A 20,508-nucleotide genomic window follows, 5' to 3' on the forward strand; every position below is an offset into this window, starting at 1 on the left:
GGATAGGATTGCATTGGAGAGGGACATTTTCCCCAGCTTGTTTCAGTCAGGAAGGGAAACTGGATAGGTGGGGATTGTTATCCTTCGAGTAGAGAATGGTGGAGGGAGATTTGATAGAGATGTACAAAATAGAGGAGCATAGATTGAGTAGAAACATCCCCAGCACCCCCCCCCCCAACCCCGGTAGAGATGTTTAATGCCAGAGGACACAAGTTAAGTAGGCGTAAAATCTGAGGAACATTTCAGCCCCATGCAGGGTGGTTGGAATCTGGAACTGATTCTCCTGAGGCCGATGAAGGGAAAGACACAATATTTAACTTGCAAGCCATCACTTAAAAACAGAATCTGTTTTTTATAAATGTCAACAAGTCTATTTTTGTCCACAGTTTGGAAAATACACAAAAATCATTGAGAACCATACATGCATAGTGTGAAAGCATCAAAAACACAAGACTGATTTGAAAGAGGAGATGAATCCTCCCATTTGTACAGCTGGATGTATGTGTGAATGTCAGACTTTTGAATTAATAATGTATTGTGTACAGTATATGCCTGTGTTCTGTGGAGACTGCCTGAATCTAGAACACTGAATCATTAAGGCACTGGATGCTTTAGAGCAAGTAACTTTTTATCACACCTCTGTATGTGTATATAATATAGAACATGATATTCCTTCAGCCATGACATTGTGCCAACCTCTAGAAACCTACTCTATGATCATAGTCCATAAGCCTCCATTACTTGTCACAAGTACATTGAAACAGTGAAATCTGTCATTTGCGTCAGTGACCGGCAGAGTTGAAGAACATGCTGGGGCAGTCTACAAGAGTTACCACACTCCCGTAGCTCTTTGGAATGTGGGAGGAAACCGGGAGCACCCAAAGGAAATTTGCACAGTCATGGGGAGAATGTGCGAACTCCGGTCACTGGAACTGTAAAGTGTTATCTGCTAGCCACCCAATTGACAGGGCTCCTGAATCTTGGGAGCTTAAGTTCCCCAGCCAGCTTTGCATCTGATATAGCTGTGCATCTTCCCCATCTCATTTCAAAGGTGCCCTGCCTCCCTCCATCAAATGACTGACCCTAGAAAATGGAGAGCCATGGCCTCAGGTCAGATCTGATTGCTTTTCTGGGGTGGGCTGTCTTTGTTGCATAGCTCATTTCCCCCCAGAACACACGCAACCTGAAACATTGACCAGCGGTTTCCCTCCATGACATACTGGGTGTGTTGCTCATTCCTACCCTTGTGTGGAACTGAGTGAGGGTTTTAATGGTTTTTCTCCCTGCTGGTGATAAAATTGAACAGCCAGGCTGATAAAATACAGATTTACTCTCACTGACTTGTATGATATGAAATCTGTTGCTTTGTGGCAGCAAGGCAAAGACATAAAGTTAGAAGAAATTACGAAACTAGTGGTGCAAAAAAAAAAGGGAATAATGAAGTATTCACGGGTTCATGGGCCGTTCAGAAATCTGATGGAGAGGGAGCTGTTCCTAAATCATTGAGTGTGGGTCTTCAGGTTCCTGCACCTCCCGGATGGTAGTGATGAGAAGAGGGCATATCCCAGATGGGATGGTCCTTTGTGGTGACAGTCACCTTCTCGCAGCTCCGCCTCTTGATGGTAACGTGGAGGGCTGTGCCTGTGATGAAGCTGTCCGAGTCGACCCTCTTGTGGTCCTAAGCATTGGAGCTCCTGTGCCAGGCTGTAATGCAGCAGATGACGGAAGAGAGCAAGGCAGGTCGCATCTCTATGTTGCCAAATGCATATGCATCTTACCCATGGCGGTTTGCCCCACCTCGTTTCCTCCACTGGGTTTGACGAAGTGGGAATCACACTCAGCCATACATCGCTGCAGGGGCAGTCCCCACGGCGACTTGCAATGCTTGAGTTATGTACCGAGTCAGACATTCCAATGCTGAAAGCTTAGCAGTTGAGTTTCTGTGTCACAGTCAGCTGGAAGCAGTGATGGTGTCAGCGCTGACTCACTTGCCCAGGGGTCAGTGAAGAAGCCGTAGAGAAACGAGTTGCTAGCACTGGGAATACTCAGCTGGTCAGGCAGCTTCTGACAAAAGAGAGGCCATCAACACTTAAGATCCTGACTTGGGTGGAGGTAGAAGGGAAAAGGGTTTCCACGTTTTTATTTGCTTTAGAAGCTTCTGAAGATACAACACAGGAACAGGACCTCGGCCCAAAATGTTAAACGAGTAATCACACTCAGTGACCACTTTTGTAAGGGGTGGGATCCGGTGTGGTCTTGTGCTGCTGTAGCCAAGGTTTGACATGTGCATTCAGAGATGCTCCTCTGCACACCACTGTTGGAATGCATTGTTTGCATTACTGTCACCTTCCTGTGCTTTGACCATTCTCCTCTGTCCTCTCTCGTTAACAGGCCGCTTTCACTGCTGCTCACTGAACGTTTTTTTGTTTTTCACGCCATTCTCTGTAAATTCTAGATGCTGTCATGTGTGAAAATCCCAGGAGATTTCAGAGATTACAGCGGTTTCTGAGACACTCAAACCACCCCATCTGGCACCAACAATCATTCCACAGTCAAAATCTCTTAAATCACATTTCTTCCCCATTCTGATGTTTAGTCTGAACTACAACTGAACCTCTTGACCACGTCTTCACGTTTTTATGCCTTGGAATTGCTACCACATCATTGGCTGGTTAAATATTTGCGTTAATGAGCAGGTGTACCTAATAAAGTGGCCACTGAGTTTAAATGCCTAATTAACCTCTTCTACAGAATGCCCATATCCATCTATTCTCTACACATTCATCTGCCTGTTTAGGAAACACTTAAAATACCTCTAAATGCATCCTCCACTACTCCTGGCAGTCCATTCTAGGCATCCACCACACTCTTGTAAAAAAAATATCTTGACCCATATATCCTCTTCGAACTTCCCCCTCTCACCTTCAATGTACGCCCACCTCCTCCTTCACCACCATTCAGGGTCCCAAACCGCCCTTCCAGGTGAGGGAACGCTACCTGTGAGTATGTTTGGTTCATCCACTGTATCTGGTGCTCCTGGTGTGGTCCCCCCCCACTTTATGTCAGTGACATCCGACCTAGATCGGAGGACCACTTCATCGAGCATCTTCCCTCTGTCTGCCACAAGAGGCAGAATTTCCAGGTGACCACCTACTTCAATTCCACTTCCCATTCCTACTCCAACCTGATGAGGCCTCACTCAAGTTAGAGGAGCAACACCTCATTTTCCATCAGGGTGGCTTCCAGCCTGATGGCATGAACATTGATGTCATCTTCTGGTAATCATTGATAACTTCTGGTAATTTCACCCCCCACTTCTCTTTTTCCATTCCTCTTTCTGGTTTCCCTTTCTCCCCTTCTCACCTGTCCATCGCCTCCCTCTGGTGCCCCTCCTCCTTCCCTTTCTTCCACAGCCCGCTGTCCTCTCCTGTCTGATTCACCCCTTCACCTCTCCTGCCCATCACTTCCCAGCTTCTTAGCTGATCCCCTTTTCCCCCACTCACCCACCTTCCCTCTCACCTGGTCCCACCAGTCTCTTGCCAGTTAATACTCCACCCCCCACCCCCAACCCAATTTCTAATCTGTCTTCTTCCCCTTCTTTTCCAGTCCTGATGCAGAATCTTAGCCTGTTCATTTCTCCCCGTAGATGCTGCCGGACTTGCTGAATTCATCAACACACACAAAATGCTGGAGGAACTCAACAGGCCAGGGAGCATCAAATGGAAAGAAAAGTACAGTCAGCGTTTCAGGCTGTACTCTTTTCCATCGATGCTGCCTGCCCTGCTGAGTTCCTCCAGCATTTTGTGTGTGTCACTCGGATTTCTAGCATCTGCAGATTTTCTCTTGTTTGCCAAATTCATCGGCATTATGTGTGTGTTGCCCTCTAGGAGACGTTTTGACTCTGGGGGAAAAAGATATTGACTGCTTTATATAGTAAAATTGCTCCAGAATTGAAAAGCTTAGGGGCATTTGATGGCTCTGGGGCTGTACTCACTGGAATTCAAAAATCAAGGGAGGGATCTCATTGAAAGGCCTTGATAGAGTGCATTTGGAGAGGATGTTTCCTATAGTAGGTGAGTCTAGGACCAGAATAGAGGCTTGTGCATTTAGAATGGATATGAGGAGGAATCTCTTTAGCCAGAGGAATTCATTGTCACTGGCAGCTATGGAGGCCAAGTCATTGGGTGTATTTAAAATGGAGGTTGATAGGTTCTTGAAAAGTCAGGGCATTACAGGTTACAGGGAGAAGGCAGGAGAACTGGATTGAGAGGTAAATGGATCAGTCATGATCAAATGGCAGATCGACACAAAGGGGTGAACGGCCTAATTCTACTCCATTGTCTTATGGTCTTATTGTTGTCCCTCTCCGTGCATCGGGCGGCCACTTCTTTAGCATTTCTCTCTTTTCTTTAAAGAGGCCGAGCGGCAGAAAGCGTGCAAGGAGCCGGCCAGGTTCGAACCCAGGACCACTCGCCTCGAAGTCAGGTATGGATGCTAGTAACATCAGCTCTCATCAATATTGTGAACTCCTGCCAGGTCTCCCCTCAGCCTCTGCTCCCTCAGTGAAAACGATCCAAGTTTGTCTGACCTCCCCTTATACCACATGCTCTCTAATCCAGGCAACATCTCGGTGAAGCTCTTCTGCACCCTCTGCAAAGCCATTTTGTTAGACGAGGTGGTCTCATATCATACGTCAACAGTGCATTCTTTCCTGGGCAGTAGTAAGGGAGAGCTCCAATGTTGGATGTGCTATCTTACAGTCAGATTTCAACCCTTACTGGACGTTGAGGGTCCTGTGGCCTCATCATTTTCAGAGTCATAGTCATAATCATAGTCATACTTTATTGATCCCGAGGGAAACTGGTTTTTGTTACAGTTGCACCATAAATAATAAATAGTAATAGAACCATAAATAGTTAAATAGTAATATGTAAATTATGCCAGTCAATTATGAAATGTCCAGGACCAGCCTATTGGCTCAGGGTGTCTGACCCTCCAAGGGAGGAGTTGTAAAGTTTGATGGCCACAGGCAGGAATGACTTCCTATGACGCTCTGTGCTGCATCTCAGTGGAATGAGTCTCTGGCTGAATGTACTCCTGTGCCCACCCAGTACATTATGTAGTGGATGGGAGACATTGTCCAAGATGGCATGCAACTTGGACAGCATCCTCTTTTCAGACACCACCGTCAGAGAGTCCAGTTCCATCCCCACAACATCACTGGCCTTACGAATGAGTTTGTTGATGTTGATCCCAGAGAAGGGATGTCTTTGGGTAGTACTGACACTTCAAGCATGTCATTAAACCACATCTCACTGCACCATGAGTACCCTCAGTGAACCTTTGTATAGCTTCTTTAAGATGCTCTTCAGGGCTCCAGAGGCCCCAGTGTTGGAGAACCTGGAACAAGAGGGCATATAGTCAGTGGCCACCTCATGAGGTACACCTGTACGTTAATGCAAATATCTAATCAGCCAAATCACGTGGGCAGCAACGCAGACGTGGTCAAGAAGTGTCCAAACCGAACATCAGAATGGGGGAAGAAATGTGCGCTAAGTGACTTCGCTTCTACCATCGGATAAAAATTCTATCTACCTCTTCCTCTCATAATTTTATAAGTTTTTACTACGTCTCCTGTTAGTTTCCAACACTCCAGAGAAAGCAATCCAATCTTGACCAACCTCTCCTTCTAGCCCATATCCTCTAATCCAGGCAGCCTTGTGATAAACATCCTCCAACCCCTCTCCAAGACCTCCACATCTTTCCTGTAATGGGGTGACATGCATAACAATCTAAGTGCGAATTTACCAAAATCTTATACAGCTGTAGCAGGACTCCCTGACTCTTTTACTGAATACCCTGACCTATATTTAAGGCAGAGGTTCATAGGTTCTTGATTAGCCGGGGCACGAAGGGTTGTGGGGGGGGGGAGGGGGAGGGAGCAGGAAATCGGGACTGAGAGGGAAATAGATCAGCCATGATGAAATGGTGGAGCAGACTCGATGGGCTGAATGGCCTAATTCTGTTCCTATATCTTATTGTTTTGTGCTACACACGGCCATACCCTGCACTGAACTGAAGCTGTGGCCTGCCTTTAACAGGCTTCTGGATCGGCTGCATGGCTGTGGACTCACTTTCGTGAACTTCAGTTCTAAATGTTACTTGTTTACTTTTATTGTTTGCGTGATTTGTTTTTTCCCTGCACGCTGGGTGTTTGACAGCCTTCGTTTTTAATGAGTTCCATTGGATTTCTTTGTCTTGTGGCTGACTGTAAGGAGGCAAATCTCAAGGAGACGGATAGAGTATACATACTTCAATAAAAATGTACTTTGGACTTGTGGTCTTATTATTTGTATACTTCTCTCTTAACAGAGAATTCCATCCGTATTGGAGTGGGCACTAACTTTGTGGGTCGAAGGGTTGTTTCCTTTATGTACTTCTCTACAGCTCTATAACTTGAAAGCTCTGTTTTGTGTTGGACAGGAAATGCTTGAGACCAGAACCCTAAACTTGCAGCGGAAGTTCTGCACACAAATTGCTAAATTTATTACACATGTAGCTATAGATGGCTCTCCTGAAACGGGGGCTGTCTTGTCCTCTTGAGTCCCTGTGTCCTGAGGCACATAAGAGCTTGGTTTAATCATTCACAGGAGTGGAAATTTCCTCAACACAATTACATCAGGGAAAGTTAAAATCAAAACCAAAACAGCAAACAGCAAATATCTGAAATAAAAACAGAAACTGTTGGAAAAACTTGGCAGCTCAGGAGATTGAAAAAGTCAGTGTTTCAGGTCCTTAACTCAAGCTTGTCGGGTAAGTTCCACCAACTTAATATTACATGACATGGACCAGAATGTGTTTTTGCATTCCCAATTAAGCCATTTTGATTCATCCTATCACAGACATTCCCTCTGTTCTACACGTTGTTCCTGCATCTTCTCTCCGACTGAGAACCCACTGATCAGCGAGCCCTGGACGTTGACTGGGTTTGTGTTTCTCCAGATGCTGCCTGACCTGCTTTTTCTGTTTTTGGTACATCGCTTCCATTTTTTAGTGAATTATTTCCATCAGGGACAAGGCCCGACACCTCCCGTTCAACGGTTCAGGAACAGTGGCTTTCACTCTGCAATCAGCCCATGAAAGCAGTAACGCTGCCTCTTTTTTTGTTGTTTGCACCATCTATATTTTGTAACTTGTAGTAATTTAATGTCTTTGCTGCAGAACAACAAATTTCAAAGTCAAAATCAAAGTAAATTTATTATCAAAGTATGTATATGTCACCATATGCTATCGTCATCTAGGTGATAATAAATCTGATTCTAATTTTGACTTCGAATCGGTCCCAGCCTACCCGACCTCTCCCTATAACTCAGGCCCTCAATTCCTGGCAACCTTCTCCGCAGTCTTTCCTATAACAAGGCAATCAAAGTGATACTTGGTACTCCAGGTTCAGCCTCACCAACATCTTGTACGTCTGCAGAATCAGAACTGGGTTTGTTATCACTGGATTATATGATGTGAATTTTGTTGTTTTTCCAACAGCAGTACTGTGCAAAGATATGTAATTATTGTAAACTATAAAATAAATAAAGAGCGCAAAAAAATGGAAACATTGAGATGCTATTCATGTATTCGTGAGCCGTTTGGAAATCTGACAGTGGAAGGAAAATGCTATTCCTGAAACAATAGTGTGAGTCGTCAGTCTCCTGTGCCTCCTCCCTGATGATAGTGACGAGCAGAGGGGGGAGGGAGGGAACATCGACTCAGACCATGAGGGGCCTGCGTCGGGCATTTTCACGCCTTACAAGGCGCAGATTGGAAGTCTGTGTGGGTCGCCACTCCTCACACAGACACTAGAGCAATGTGTGGTTAAGTGCCTTGCTCAAGGTCACAAACACGCTGCCACAGCTGAGGCTCGAACTGGCGACCTTCAGGTCACTAGAGGAGCAGAGGGAATGTCCTCGAGGGTGAAGGTACTTAATGATAAATGCCGAGCTCTTGACGCACAACCCCTGGTGATGTCCTCGACGGTGGGGACTGTTGTGACCGTGATGGAGCTGGCTGACTCCACAGCTCTCTGTGTCCACTTGCGATCCTGCGCACGGGAGGCTCCATACCAGTGAGGCCACCAGAATCCAATTCAGAAAGCTCTCCCCGGTAAACCTGTAGAAACTTGCAAGGGTTTTTGGTGACGTATCGAATCTCCTCAAACACCTGACGTCCCAACACAACCTTGCAGCCTCAGAGATTGTGCTCCCCCAATTCAGATACAAGTCCGTAGTAATAAATCTAAATCAAAAACACGTTAGCAGAGAAGTTGAGGAGGATTTTGAGTGAAACAAGGGGTGTTTTCCCTGATAGAGCGATTTAGTGTGCAACCAAGATCAAAAGAATCACCTCTGTGCATGTAATGTGATATCATCTCTGCAACATTGTAGAGACCGCTCTTTAGATCATATTTGGCAGGTTAGACTAAACAAACGAAACTAAAAGGCAAAACCATCCAGTTCTTATATAAGTAGAACAAAAGAGTGAGGTACCTAAAGAAAGTTTATTACCAAAGTATGCACGGTGTGTGTCAGCTTGAGATTCATTTTCTTACAGGAAAATAAAGAAATACAATAGAATTTATGAAAAGCTGTACTTAGCAAAAGACTAACAAATGTTCAAAAGAGTTAAAAAATTGTGCAAATAATATATTTTTAACAAAGTGAATAAATAATTCTGAGTTGTAGAGTCCCTGAAAGTGAGTCTATATTGTGGAGTCAGTTTGGCATTAAAGTGAGTGAAGTTATCCTGGTTCAGAAGCCTGATTGTCCTGGGGTAATAACTGTTTCTGAAACCGGTGGTGTGGGACCTGAGGCTCCTGCACCTCCTGCCCAATGGTAGCAGTGAGAAGAGAGCGTGGCCTGGGTGTGGGGGTCCTTGATTGAACATAGAACATAGAACATAGAATAGTACAGCACAGTACAGGCCCTTCGGCCCACAATGTTGTGCCGACCCTCAAACCCTGCCTCCCATATAAGCCCCCAACTTAAATTCCTTCATATACCTGTCCAGTAGTCTCTTAAACTTCACTAGTGTATCTGCCTCCACCACTGACTCAGGCAGTGCATTCCACGCACCAACCACTCTCTGAGTAAAAAACCTTCCTCTAATATCCCTCTTGAACTTCCCACCCCTTAAAGCCATGTCCTCTTGTATTGAGCAGTGGTGCCCTGGGGAAGAGGTGCTGGCTATCCACTCTATCTATTCCTCTTATCTTGTATACCTCTATCATGTCTCTTCTCATCCTCCTTCTCTCCAAAGAGTAAAGCCCTAGCTCCCTTAATCTCTGATCATAATACATACTCTCTAAACCAGGCAGCATCCTGGTAAATCTCCTCTGTACCCTTTCCAATGCTTCCACATCCTTCCTATAGTGAGGCAATCAGAACTGGACACAGTACTCCAAGTGTGGCCTAACCAGAGTTTTATAGAGCTGCATCATTACATCGCGACTCTTAAACTCTATCCCTCGACTTATGAAAGCTAACACCCCATAAGCTTTCTTAACTACCATATCCACCTGTGAGGCAACTTTCAGGGATCTGTGGACATGTACCCCGAGATCCCTCTGCTCCTCCACATTACCAAGTATCCTGCCATTTACTTTGTACTCTGCCTTGGAGTTTGTCCTTCCGAAGTGTACCACCTCACACTTCTCCGGGTTGAACTCCATCTGCCACTGATGGAGTTGATGATGGATACTGTTTTCTTGTGGCAGTGCTCTTGTAAGTGGGCTCATCGGTCTTTTCCTGTGATGGATGAACAGGCTTGTATCCACCACATTTTCTCGGTTTATCTGTTCCTGTTGCTTCCATACCACACTGAGATGCTACCAAACTGCATCTACAGAAGTTTGTCGAAGTTTTACATGACATGCCAAATCGATGCAAACTTCTAAGGAAGTGGAGGTGCTGGCGTATCTTTGTGATGGCACTCACAGGCTGGCCCCAGGGCAGACCCACTAATATGATAACGCCAAGCAATTTAAAAATACCAAACCTGACACTGGAAAAGAAATATTGAGAGAAAAGAGTCTGTCCTCTGAGAGAGACTCAGCTTGACTGATCCTCTATGCCAAATTCCAAGGAGAAGCAATTCGTCCCTCTTCCCTCCGGGAAAAGGCTCAGGAGCTTGAAGACTCGTACGGCCAGATTTGGGAACAGCTTCTTTCCAACTGTGATAAGACTGCTGAACGGATCCTGACCCGGATCTGGGCCGTACCCTCCAAATATCCAGACCTGCCTGTCAGTTTTTTTTTGCACTACCTTACTTCCCATTTTTCTATTTTCTATTTATGATTTATAATTTAAATTTTTTATATTTACTAATTTTTTACTATTTTTAATATTTAATATTGGTAATCCAGGGAGTGGGAAGCGCAGACTCAAATATCGCTGTGATGATTGTACGTTGTAGTATCAATTGTTTGGCGACAATGAAGTATAAAGTATAAAGTATCATTCCTGGCGGCAGTCCTTCAGGATCCTGCGTGCTTCAGCGGAATCCCTCACTGTACACCCGCTTCACTCAATCGAGCACCCCCAAAGCGGGAATCGAAAAGTCATGGAATTAAACACGACTTCAGCCCGACTTACCCGTGCCGACCAAGGTTTTCAAAGACAAAGGTCAGCAGTATTTGCCACGTGTGCATCAAAGCATGCAGTGAGGTGGTGTCAATGGACAATGCAGTCCGAGGTGGTGCCGGGGGCAGCCCGCAAGCGTCACCATGCTTCCAGTGTCAACGTAGCGTGTTCACGGCTCACCAGCCCGTACACCCTCGGAAAATGGGGGGGGGAGGGAGCTGGAGCACTGGGAGAAACCCGGACAAGGAAAATGTACAACTTCCTTTCAGACAGTGGTGGGAATTGAACTCTGATCATTGGCACTAACCACCACGCTACCATACCATCAAGGTACCTGTCCAAACTGGTTCTATTGGCCTGTGTTTGGCCAGTATCCCTCTAAACCTTCTCCTTATTACTGAGGCTTTATTAGATTATTGGATTAGATTAGATTATGAAGACACGCAGTCCTCTTTTATTGTCATTTAGTAATGCATGCATTAAGAAATGATACAATATTTCCTCCAGTGTGATATCACAGAAACACAGGACAGACCAAGACTGAAAAACTGACAAAAACCACATAATTATAACATATAGTTACAGCAGTGCAAGCAATACCGTAACTTGATGAAGAACCGGCCATGGGCACGGTAAATAAAGCAAAGTCTCTCGAAAGTCCCACATCTCACGCAGACGGGAGAAGAAAGAAAACTCTCCCTGCCATGCCCGATCGCAGTCTGACTCTGAGTCGTCCGAAAACTTCGAGCCTCCGATCAGCCCTCTGACACCGAGTACCGAGCACCATCTCTGCCGAGCGCTTCGACCCCAGCCTCGGTCACCAGCAGCAGGCAAAGCCGGGGATTTTGGGGCCTACCCTTCGGAGATTCTCGATCGCACAGTAGCAGCGGCAGTGAACCGGGCATTTCAGAAATTTCTCCAGGTGTTCCTCTGTGCCTTCTCACGTCTGTCTCCATCAAATCAGAATTGTGCACGGCACCCTACTTACAAATACGATATCATTTCACCGGAGAGCTGCACGCGCTGTATCGCGCCGCCGTCTTCTCCTCCCGCCTCAGCATTGCCCAGACCACATCAGGAGTCTTGTGAGCAATTTTATCTAAAAGTGTTCTGGCTCAGGAGAGAGTCCAGACGAGAATAACCCCAGGAAATGTATGGGGAGTGCTTGATGGCTCTAGGCCTAGGATGAGGGGAAAATCATTGAATCCTACTGGATACTGAAAGCCCTGGATAGATTGAGCATGGAGAAGCCGTTTCTGTCAGTAGGAGGGTCTGGAATTTGCAGGCACAGCCACAGAATAATGGAAAAGGCTGTTGAAAACTTAGATGAGGAATCTCTTCAAACAGTCGGTGGTGAATCTGTGGAATTCATCCCCACAGGGGGCTGTGGAGACCAAGTCGCTGAGCGTATCTAAGGCATAGGTTGACAGGTTCTCGATTGGTAAAGAGGTTCAGGGTTCTGGGGAGAAGGTGGGAGAAAGAGATGGAGGAGACTCAATGGGACAAATGGCCTACCTTTGCTTCTACATCTACTTAATGTTAGCGCACCTTATCTGAGGCAGATGCAGCTTTCCCTGAGTTGTGCGACTAAAGTGAGGGATGTGCAATTGCCTGGGTGCTCTTGATTCTGCACACAAGCTCCCCGTGAGAGGCCTGAAGACTGTCACGCTGGTCTCTGGGAGGATGACTTTGACATTTCTGCTCTGCATTTCTTGGAAACTAGATTGGGTGTCAGGGCAAGTGTGAGCTCTCTTTCTTATCGGTGAGCCACAAGCTGACCACAGTGCTGACGTCTGCCTTTGAGATGCGTCAAACTGCAGTCTGATCAACGGGCTGCTCCAGATAGGCACACACACACAGACGGACGTCACGTGCTGCTGGAAGATCCATTAACGACACCTTTTTCTCCCTCTGTCCCTCTGACTATACCCCTTGCCCATCCTCTGGGTTCCCCCCCCCCGCCGTTTTCCTTCTCCCTGGGCCTCCTGTCCCATGATCCTCTCATATCCCTTTTGCCAATCACCTGTCCAGCTCTTGGCTCCATCCCTCCCCCTCCTGTCTTCTCCTATCCTTTCGGATCTCCCCCTCCCCCTCCCACTTTCAAATCTCTTACTAGCTCTTCCTTCAGTTAGTCCCGACGAAGGGTCTCGGCCCGAAACGTCGACTGTACCTCTTCCTAGAGATGCTGCCTGGCCTGCTGTGTTCACCAGCAACTTTGACGTGTGTTGCCATTAAAGACACCGTTTGGTCTGTCCGGACTTGATCTGCCAGCCGGGGGAATGCTGCCGCTCTCCGGGCTGCAGGCGCACGTGCTGAGGGACGCACTGAAACTCGGTGCAGCCACTGCAAGGGCTCAGCGGGGGGAGAACTGGTACTGGACCGGGAGGGGCTGGGCTAGGTGAGGAAGCCCCTCAGTCATTGTAGGAACGTAGCACCCCAGGAGCCACAGTGCAATAGATTTTAAGAAATGTAGCTGAACACTGTGTAATACAATGTCATAGTCATAGTCATAGTCATACTTTATTGATCCCGGGGAGAATTGGATTTTCGTTACAGTTGCTCCGTAAGTAATAAATAGCAATAAAACCATAAATAGTTAAATAGTAATATGTAAATTATGCCAGGAAATAAGTCCAGAACCAGCCTATTGGCTCAGGGTGTCTGACCCTCCAAGGGAGGAGTTGTAAAGTTTGATGGCCACAGGCAGGAATGACTTCCTATGACGCTCTGTGCTGCATCTCGGTGGAATGAGACTCTGGCTGAATGTACTCCTGTGCCCAACCAGTACATTATGTAGTGGATGGGAGACATTGTCCAAGATGGCATGCAACTTAGACAGCATCCTCTTTTTAGACACCACCGTCAGAGACTCCAGTTCCATCCCCACCAACATCACATCACATCAAAGAGTATAAAAATGAAAAGGCATTGCATAGTTTGTTTATTCATTTATCTACGTATCTATTTATTTATTTATTTACTTAGTTAGTTAGTTATCCAAATACAGCAAGGAATAACCCTTCTGGCCCAGTGATATCATTGAGAAAGTCTTTGACTACAAGTACCTCGGGTCAGGAATGATGAGTTCGGAGAAGGACATAAAGATACGGAAGGCGCTGGCGTGGAGGGCTATGAACGACATGAAGGAAATCTGGAAGTCGAACCTGACCAGAGGACTTAAAAAGAGGATTTTCATAGCAGTCATAGAGTCCATTCTCACGTACGGATGCGAGACGTGGACACTCACCAAGACTATGCGAAAGTCTCTAGATGGTTGCTATACACAAATGCTCCGGATGGCTCTTGATGTGAGTTGGCAACAGCACATGATGAACGTCGAGTTCCATGACGACCTACCGATGCTCACCACTAAAATCGAGGTGAGAAGACTGCAACTAGCGGGGCACTGACTACGCCACCCCGAGCTACCTGCCAACCTAGTCATCATATGGGAGCCCAAGCACAGGAGGATGAACCCTGGGCGCCCTCCCAAGACTATGGTCAACACGCTCCTAGAAGACAGCGGCGCGGCTGATGTAGATGAACTGAACACACTGATGGGGGAGAGGGAGAAGTGGAGAGTCCGTCATCGTGCCCGACACCGGCCCCCTAGGCCTGAGTGGACGTCGTAGTAGTAGGCCCCCAGCAACCTGAGCCTAATCGCAGGACAATTTACAAAATCCAATCAACCGATCAACCAGTACGTCCTTTGACTGTGAGTGGAAACAGGAGGAAACCCATGTAGTCACGGGGAGAACGTACAAACTCCTTACAGACAGCGGTGAAAACTCAACCCAGGTTGTTGCTACTGTAGAGCGTTGTGCTAACCACTACACTACCATGCCATCCATTCTTGTAAATAATTTTAAAAATTATAAATAAATTTTATTATAGATAAAACAATACCTGCTCTGTCCAGTAATACTGCCACTGATGTGTGTGTGTGTGATTGCATGTGTGTGGGTGTGAGAGAGAGAAAGAGAGATCTAAGTCCCTAGAGATTAGACCACAAGACATTTGAGCCAGTCGTCTCAGAATAGCACTGCCCAGTCAGAATTGTTCATCTTTCGGTGAAGACGTCATGAAAGCATTTTTAGAAACATAGAAAACCGAAAATGTACTTACCTTGGAAATTACCTAGGGTTACCCTAAGCCCTCTATTTTTTGAAGCTCCATGTACCTATCCAGGAGTCTCTTAAAGACTCTATTTTTATCCGCCTCCACCACCGTCGCCGGCAGCCCATTCCACGCACTCACCACTCTCTGCGTAAAAAAACTTACCCCTGACAAAGAAGGCAAAGAGTGGTTGTAGATGGGTCATATCCTGCATGGAGGCCGGTGATCAGTGGTGTGCCTCAGGGATCTGTTCTGGGACCCCTACTCTTCGTGACTTTTATAAATGACCTGGATGAGGAAGTGGAGGGATGGGTTAGTAAATTTGCTGATAACACAAAGGTTGGGGGTGTTGTGGATAGTGTGGAGGGCTGTCAAAGGTTACAGCGGGACATTGATAGGATGCAAAACTGGGCTGAGAAGTGGCAGATGGAGTTCAACAGAGATAAGTGTGAGGTGGTTCATTTTGGTAGGTCAAATATGATGGTAGAATGTAGTATTAATGGTAAGACTCTTGGCAGTGTGGAGGATCAGAGGGATCTTGGGGTCCGAGTCCATAGGACACTCAAAGCTGCTACGCAGGTTGACTCTGTGGTTAAGAAGGCATACGGTGCATTGGCCTTCGTCAACTGTGGGATTGAGTTTAAGAGTCGAGAGGTAATGTTGCAGCTATATAGGACCCTGGTCAGACCCCACTTGGAGTACTGTGCTCAGTTCTGGTCACCTCACTACAGGAAGGACGTAGAAACTATAGAAAGGGTGCAGAGGAGATTTACGAGGATGTTGCCTGGATTGGGGAGCATGCCTTATGAGAATAGGTTGAGTGAGCTCGGCCTTTTTTCCTTGGAGCGACGGAGGATGAGAGGTGACCTGATAGAGGTGTACAAGATGATAAGAGGCATTGATCGTGTAGATAGTCAGAGGCTTTTTCCCAGGGCTGAAATGGCTAACGTGAGAGGGCAGAATTTTAAGGTGCTTGGAAGTAGGTACAGAGGAGATGTCAGGGATAAGTTTTTTACGCAGAGAGTGGTAAGTGCGTGGAATGGGCTGCCGGCGACGGTGGTGGAGGTGGTTATGATAGGGTCTTTTAAGAGACTCCTGGATAGGTACGTGGAGCTTAGAAAAATAGAGGGCTATGGATAAGCCTAGGTAATTTCTCAATAAGTACATGTTCAGCATAGATTTGTGGGCCGAAGGGCCTGTATTGTGCTGGAGGTTTTCTATGTTTCTGTGTTTCTATGACATCCCCTCTGTACATACTTCCAAGCACCTTAAAACTGTGCCCTCTCGTGTTAGCCATTTCAGCCCTGGGAAAAAGCCTCTGGCTATCCACACGATGTTTTTACACTCCCCCAGGGGAATTCTTCAGCAACCTTGAAACAGCATTCCTAAATGCTGGGAAGTTTTGAGCAATTCAGGGCCCTAGTATTTCACAGCATGTAAGTCAGTGATAATAAGCCTAATTCTAATTCTAGTTATCATAGAAACTTACAGCACATTACAGGCCCTTCGGCCCACAATGTTGTGCTGACCATGTAACCTACTCTAGAAACTGCCTAGAGTTACCCTACCGCATAGCCCTCTATTTTTCTAAGCTCCGTGTACCTATCTAAGGGTCTCCTATAAGACGCAATTGTATCCACGCAATGTTATATTGCAGTTGTACAAGACGTTGGTGAGGCTGCACCCAGAGAACTGTGTTTAATTTTGGCTACCCTGTTACAGGAAAGACGCTGGAGGAAGTTCAGAGAAGATTTACGAGAATATTGCTACAACTCCTGGGCCTGAGGTTGGATGAGCTAGGACTTGATCCCTTGTATCATAGGAGAGTGAGGGGGTGATGTTACTGAGGTCAGGGTCAGAATCAGGCTTATCACTCTCTTACGTGACGCGAGGTCTGTTGTTTAGTGCAGTCCAGTACAAAGACTTTAACTTGCCATAACCCACAGAACAAATGAATAGTGCAACCGAGTGACGAGGGGTGTTCAGGGGTTTATGGACCATTCAGAAATCTGATGGCGCAGGTGAAGAAGCTGATTCTGAATTGTTGACTGTGGGTCTTCAGCCAATGGTCGTAATGAGAGACTGGAACTGGAGGTCCATGAGCTGCCAGTGAAAGTGGTTGCTTCAGGTTCGATTGCAACATTCACGAGAGGTTTGGATAGCTACATGGATGGGAGGGGTATGGAGGGCTGTGGGACTAGGCAGATTAATAGTTTGGCATGGACTAGATGGGCCAAAGGGCCTGTTTCTATTCTGTAGTGCTCTGTGACTCTAATGAGGGTCTTTATTCACCAAAAACACTCACAAATTTCTACAGATGTACCGTGGAGAGCATTCTGACTGGTTGCATCACCGTCTGGTGTGGAGGGGCTGCATAGGATCAGAAAAAGCTGCAGAGAGTTGTAAACTCAGCCAACTCCATCATGGGCACCAGCCTCCCCAGCATCCAATACACCTTCAAAAGGCGATGCTTTAAAAAGGCAGCATCCATCGCTAAGGACCCCACAACCCAGGACATGCCCTCTTCCCATTGCTACCATCAAGACACGCACTCAACATTTCAGGAACCCCTCCATCAAGTTTCTGAATGGACACTTCACTCATGAACACAACCTCCATTACTTTTCCCTCCTTTTGCATTACTTATTTAAATTCCTTCTTCGTTATCATTGTAATTTATATTTTTATTACTGCGTATTGCAACACTAGCGCAAAACAACAAACGTGATATTAAAGCTGATTCTGATACTGATGTTGCCTCCTCGAGGAACTGCCTTTTGCAGGTGTCCTTGATGCTGGGAAGCCTTGCGCTGGTTGAGTTTACAACCTTCTTGTCACCCTGTGTTTTGGACCCTCCACACCAGGCCATGTTGTGACCAGTAAGAATGCTGGGAATACCGCTGGCACAGACCGGGATCTTCTTCTCCCATGTGTCCTTGCTGAGCATCCAGCTGTCCCCCACCAGTAGAGTTCTCAGTAGGTCTTTGGTCAGATGGCATTTGGAATATAGTGAGCGATTCTTTGGGTCCCGTACGGAAGGAAAAACCTGTTGGCCCTGTAGAGGATCAGGAAAGAATGATCCCATGGATGAAAGTGTTTTGCTCCCAGCAGGAAGAGCAGGAGGGGTTGGAATTCTCTGTGGGAGCTTGGTGTACAGTGATGGATTGCCACGGTACCCATTTACCCCTCCAATCCTAACATAGGAGATGTGTTTGATGTCCCTGGGCCCATACTTGATGGAGTTCAGAATGATGAAGGGGAATCTCATTGAAACCTTCAGATACTGAAAGGGCTGAATAGAGCACACGTGGAGAGAGCGTTTCCATCTTTAGGAGAAGTCTGGGATCCAAGGGAAGAAGCCAGAGAGTGGTGGTAGAGAATTGCTTCTCCGAGTGGAGGCCTGTGACTAGTGGTGTGCCACAGGGATCAGTGCTGGGTCCATTGTTATTTGTCATCTATATCAATGATCTGGATGATAATGTGGTAAATTGGATCACAAGTTTGCTGATGATACAAAGATTGGAGGTGTAGTAGACAGTGAGGAAGGTTTTCAGAGCCTGCAGAGGGGCTTGGACCAGCTGGAAAAATGGGCTGAAAAATGGCAGATGGAGTTTAATACTGACAAGTGTGAGGTATTGCACGTTGGAAGGACAAACCAACGTAGAACATACAGGGTTAATGGTAAGGCAGTGGAACAGAGGGATCTGGGAATACAGATACAAAATTCCCTAAAAGTGTCGTCACAGGTAGATAGGGTCGTAAAGAGAGCTTTTGGTACGTTGGCCTTTATTAATCGTAGTATTGAGTATAAGAGCTGGAATGTTATGATGAGGTTGTATAAGGCATTGGTGAGGCCGAATCTGGAGTATTGTGTTCAGTTTTGGTCACCAAATTACAGGAAGGATATAAATAAGGTTGAAAGAGTGAAGAGAAGGTTTACAAGGATGTTGCCGGGACTTGAGAAACTCAGTTACAGAGAAAGGTTGAATAGGCTGGGACTTTATTCCCTGGAGCGTAGAAGAATGAGGGGGGATTTGATAGAGGTATATAAAATTATGATGGGTATAGATAGAGTGAATGCAAGCAGGCTTTTTCCACTGAGGCAAGGGGAGAAAAAAACCAGAGGACATGGGTTAAGGGTGAGGGGGGAAAAGTTTAAAGGGAACATTGGGGGGGGCTTCTTCACACAGAGAGTGGTGGGAGTATGGAATGAGCTGCCAGATGAGGTGGTAAATGCGGGTTCTTTTTTAACATTTAAGAATAAATTGGACAGATACATGGATGGGAGGTGTATGGAGGGATATGGTCCGTGTGCAGGTCAGTGGGACTAGGCAGAAAATGGTTCGGCACAGCCAAGAAGGGCCAAAGGGCCTGTTTCTGTGCTGTAGTTTCTATGGTTCTATGGTTTCTATGGCACATTCTCAGAACAGAGGCAAGTCTCTGTAGAACAGAGATGAGGAGGGATCGGGTGGTGAATATATGGTATTCGTTGTCAGAGACAGAGATCAAGCCATTGGGTGTACTTAAGGCGAATGTTGATTGGTTTTGGATTGGTAAAGAGATTAAAGGTTACAGGGAAATAGCATGTGGAAGCAAATTGGCACAACAAGGGGAAACCCATGGCGTCATAGGGAGGACGTGTGAACTTCACACACACACACACACACACACACACACACACACACACACACACACGCACGCAGAAAGTCAGGATCGGACCCGTGCCAGAAAGCCCCACACTGGTCCCAAACTCTGACCTGAAGCACTTCTTGGACCAAGAGGTTGCAGGGCGGGGAGGAAGTCTCCATGCTGAGTGATGGCTGGTTGCCATGGTATCACATTTCCCCCCGCCTCCAACCCTGCGAGGGTTTTTGGAGGGTGCTGGGACATTCTTTGAAGGCTTGCAGGGGGGTACTGGTGAAGGAGACGGGGGTTCTTTCCGTGGATCAGTGCTACCTCACGGTTTCGAGAAAGCTTTTCCTGCGCACAGTGTTACTAACTGCAGGCCGAGATGTCCCGGCCCCTCATTATCTTCCCATCTCCTTCCCCTCCTCTCCTTCTCTGCCTTCCCCTCCTCATTCTCCTTAACCCCTTCCCTCACCTCCTGTCTCCGTTTCCTTTCCGACCTCCCCCTCCTCTCCTACCCTCCTACCTCTTCCTTACTCGCTCCTCCCTTCCTGCTCCTCCCCACCTTCATTGCAGTCCCCTTCGCACTGCCCCCTTCCTCCCATTGCTTGGACAGCAAGGAGGAGAAGTTCCTTACCTGGCAGCGGAGGAAGAGCCTGATCCTCAGGGAGACACGGCAGGGGCCGAGACGGGGCAGCAGGCGCTCGGGAATGTGTTCTCAGCTCTCCGTCGATGGGCTGCGTGGCCTCTTCCTGTGCCTTAAGATCAGCCAGCCCATCGGGAGGCCACTGATGGTTTCCACAACTCATGTTCTCATGAACTACCCATCTGTTTATTATTTACATATTAATTATATTATTATGCTTTTATTTGCGTAGTTTGTCTTCTTTTTCACACTGCTTGTTGGTCAGTCTCTGTGAGCCACACTGAGGGAGGGGTATGAAGGGGGAGAGCCACACCGTGGGAGGGGTATGAGGGGGGAGAGCCACAATGTCAGAGGGGTACGAGGGGGGGAGAGCCACACTGTGGGAGGGGTATGAGGGGGGGAGAGCCACACTGAGGGAGGGATATGAAGGGGGAGAGCCACACTGTGGGAGGGGTATGAGGGGGGAGAGCCACAATGTCAGAGGGGTAC

The 20,508-nt window shown here is 46.9% G+C and overlaps 1 long non-coding RNA gene across 1 annotated transcript; it reads right to left on the bottom strand.

Moving 5' to 3' along the window:
* Window positions 1–3,744: 3,744 nt before the first annotated feature.
* Window positions 3,745–20,318, bottom strand: LOC134337445 (uncharacterized). Its single transcript, XR_010016000.1, has 3 exons — window positions 20,011–20,318; window positions 14,913–15,035; window positions 3,745–5,400 (listed from the first exon to the last, which is right to left on the bottom strand). It is a non-coding gene; the product is annotated as an uncharacterized LOC134337445 (long non-coding RNA).
* Window positions 20,319–20,508: the final 190 nt, after the last annotated feature.

Source organism: Mobula hypostoma, chromosome 2 (assembly GCF_963921235.1).
Source record: "Mobula hypostoma chromosome 2, sMobHyp1.1, whole genome shotgun sequence".
Lineage (NCBI taxonomy): Eukaryota > Metazoa > Chordata > Chondrichthyes > Myliobatiformes > Myliobatidae > Mobula > Mobula hypostoma.